This window comes from Amphibalanus amphitrite, unplaced genomic scaffold (assembly GCF_019059575.1).
Source record: "Amphibalanus amphitrite isolate SeventyFive unplaced genomic scaffold, NRLGWU_Aamphi_draft 000530F_arrow, whole genome shotgun sequence".
NCBI lineage: Eukaryota > Metazoa > Arthropoda > Thecostraca > Balanomorpha > Balanidae > Amphibalanus > Amphibalanus amphitrite.
The window spans coordinates 1-3,897 of record NW_024882024.1 but is presented as its reverse complement, the minus strand read 5'-3'; positions in this window follow the sequence as shown (position 1 = coordinate 3,897).

Below are 3,897 nucleotides of genomic sequence, written 5' to 3'. Positions count from 1 at the left end.
CTGGGGTTGTTGATTTACGGTAATACCTGGATCTTTGGCGACATGATGCTATTGTCACTCGATAAACGGGTTAATTCAACACGTATTAAAGATTTGCGAGTCTCATCTTCACTTTGGAACGTCACGGGAATTCTTAAGGAGTTTAAGGCTGGCATGCTGGTTGCAATAAACTACCAATGCGTGTTCGTCGGGGAAAATATAGCAGCTCTGACACTGCTGATAAAGCTAGCTAAACTTCCGGCCAAATGTGCTACCATGGAGCAAAACATCGACATCTGTGTCATACACAGATCAGCTAATCGATCACTCAACAGAATCCTGTCAACAAGAAGGTCGAAGAAACGAGCATCACAGAAACTAAGCTTAGCCGTGCAAATCCACACCATCGCAATCGCAGACCGATCACAGACGAGCGGTCCTTTCAGCTAAGTTAACACGTCCCACGCACTCACACCATTTATAATCTGGCGAGTACCACCGCGTTCCTGCAAATCATTCCCAATCAGTCTCAATTACCAGTAACTCTGAATGAATCGGGATCGTGGAAACGAGCCCGGAGAGTCTCACAAATCAGCCCCGACCCGGACACGCCCGTCGCTGTGTGGGATTACACGCACGGCCGCGGGCCGGATCTACCCCCGGACGAGCACCGCACCGACAGGTCATGACTCGGCTGTGTCGGACGGTCATCAGAGGCCGACGGGCCCGGACGGGGTCATTTGTACAGCGTTTGTTGATTGTTCCATGGTGATGGGGGTGGTGATGAATGACCGTGATGCAGCGGCGGGGGGGGGGGGGGTGAATAGCTGAGCTGTGCTGGCAGGATTGCGCTGACTGAGCTGAGAGCGCTAAGCTGATCGACAGAGCCGGGCTGTGCAAATGTGCGCTAATGTATCGAGCTGTGCTGCACGCTGCTGCGCGCTTCGTACCGATGCGTCCTTGTACTGAGATGTACTAATGTGCACTGATTTACTGAGCTATACCGACGACCGCCATTGCATCGAGTTGTACCTACTGATGTAGGTCGAATGTGCAGATGTATCGAATTGAAGATACAGGTGTGTTTAACTGCACCCATCTGTAAACTACAGACGTGCCAGACCAAGCCTGGCCATGGCCGAGCTTCCCTCCTGAGCTACCTACACACACCTGTCGGCAGTGGGCGTCTCCGTCGCCGGTTTCACCGTCCGATGAGCGACCACCTGTCGTCTGCTGGACGTCAGGCCGTGAGACCTAGCCGCGGTCGTATCGGCTCCGTCACATCGCTACGCCTCGATTCCACTATCATGTCAAATTATCCATCGTCCATCCGCCAATCGTCCCTCCTCCCTAATCAACTCATTGCTTCACCCCCCCCCCCCCCCCGTTCTACCCAATCACTGCGAGCCAACCACCACTTGCAGTACTGGAGGAACACGTTTGAAATGGTGTAGTGACGGCTGCGGTGGGTGCCATTGACAGCCCACTGACGACCAGCTGGTGCTGGTAGTCACAGCTCGGATTTCACCCCTGTCTGGCAGGCAGGCTGTCTATGGGCGGTGGACGGTCAGTGGACGGAAGGTGGACGGAAGGTGGACAGACGGTCACGGTCAGTGGCCGGTGGACCGACGGCTGAGAGTGGTTACAGTCAGTCATGGCGGTGTCCAGCCGACATTTAACTGTTTGACGTAATGTATGATTCGAGGGGTGCAGAGTAAGCACTGGGTCAAATGGGACGCAGAGTGATGATCTCTGCGGCGATTTGTGGTTGCCTAGTGAAAAATACGATGATTAGATCCGACAGTACCTAACAGGCATGTCAATCCGGAGAATCTTGGCTTATTTCTGACGCGATGGCAAATGAAATAAAAAGCTGTTATTGCTTCATGTTTATTTTGGTAACTTCTTGGAGGATAAAAAAGCTCCTTCGAGAGGAAGTTCCGCTTTCATTCATTGTGTTACCTACATCGAGTTAGCGACGCCATAACATATGCTGTGCTGCCAGCAGCGAACTAAGCGCTTTATTCACCCTTTCCGCCCGGCCTGCGCCTACAAAGCACTGGAAGGGTGACGGGGGGAGGGAAGAGGGGGTGGCAGACCGTGACGGTGTGCTGTTGACGCCGTGTGACGCCTGTTAGCGTCACGTCACGTCTCGCGGCGTGACAGGGGCGGCGACACTGAACACCGACACCCAGTGTCGGGGCAGATAAAGGTGACATTGGTCACAAACTTGCTGTCAAGCACTCATAATTCAATTTTCAATTTATATGGTGTACATAATCTTTGTTATGTCCGGTGTCAAAGTTTACAATCCCTACATCTGCACTAAGCAGTGATAAGTGATAACGGTTGTTTGTTATAAAATATCACCAACTCGTTCACTTTCGACCAAAGTGAAAGATCGACAAAAAATCGACTGTTCGAATGGGAATAGATAAGTTTCTGCAGGGGCTCACGTGATAGCTTCAGCTTTGTATCCTCGTAAGTCCCATGTGTCTACCCTGCATTCCGGGTCGAGACTCGAGCCGACATTATGTAGCAGTCTGCAAGCCAATATTCTGCAGTTCCATTATTTCGTCTGCAGTCTGCAGTATAGTCTGCAGTTCCAATATTTCGTTAAATAGAAAAAGTATTCCTTTAGCCAAGAGACTCCTAGTCCAGTCAGTCCGGTCAGCAGGCCGCAAGAATCAGCGACATTGTAACAAATTCAGTAACCTCAAACGAGCAATGGGTTGCCCTGAAATCGTCCCTACCGCGCAAAGACCAACATATGCCACATGCGCGTACCTGCCGTGATCAAATGGCGCTGTGATACCACGCGAATATGAGTTAGCGATCATTCACCGCGATTTTCGCTCTCGGCCGCATTATGTTCAATATATGGACGCCATCATTCTCCGTGACAAACACAGTCGTGAGAACAGGAACACAATGGCCATCCTTCTCAGCACGGCCCAATCCGTCACCCAAACGTGAGGCTCGGAGCCATCCCCGACACAACCTTCCAAGAGCGGCGCGTGAGTTTACACACCTGCCGACTCCTGGATGACGGATGCCTCACTAGCAAACTCCGCCGAGAGCCTTTCACTGATCTGGGAACGCGGAGCTGGCCGGAACGGGGACAGCCACTCGACTCTACCACTATCGGACAACGGGCGCGGCGAGGCGCGTCACTTTTGTCGCCGCAGAGACCCTGCAGCTGTGCTACCATCGGTGAAAGCCTCGCACGCGGCATAACAGGTCAGTTCGATCATCGATGCTCGTTCAGACAGTAAAGATATTAGCATGAGGGCGTGTCGATTTGAGGCCGGCAGATACAGACTCTTTCAAGCGGGACGGGCGATCTTGTTAGAGACGGTTGGTTGGGCCAATCTCACGGCTGGTTGCCCTTCCAGGTCCGATGGATCCGGCAGTGCCGGCGTCTGAAACTCGCCCTCATTGGATGGAGCAGAGGCGGACGGTTCACAATGAGGTCCTGCATAGGTCAGAGATAGTGCCCCGGAGACCGATCCAGTTGACCGGAGTCAGATGGACTGGCAAAGCGAGCGAGAGAGCGAGAGAGAGAGAGAGAGAGAGAGAGAGAGAGAGAGAGAGAGAGAGAGAGAGAGGAGGAGGAGGAGATAGAGAGAGACAAAGATTGAGAGGGAGGATAGAGAGGGAAGGAGACCGGAGAGAGTGATAGAGAAAGAGAGAGAGAGTGATAGAGAAAGAGAGATAGAGGGAGGAGGGAGGGAGGGAGGTAGGGAGGTAGGGAGGAGAGAGAGAGAGAGAGAGAGAGGAGGAGGGAGGAGGAGGAGGGAGGAGATAGAGAGACGAGACAAAGATTGAGAGGAGGTATAGAGGGAAGGAACCGGAGAGAGTGTGATAGAGAAAGAGAGAGAGAGAGTGATAGAGAAAGAGAGAGAGGGGAGGAGGGAG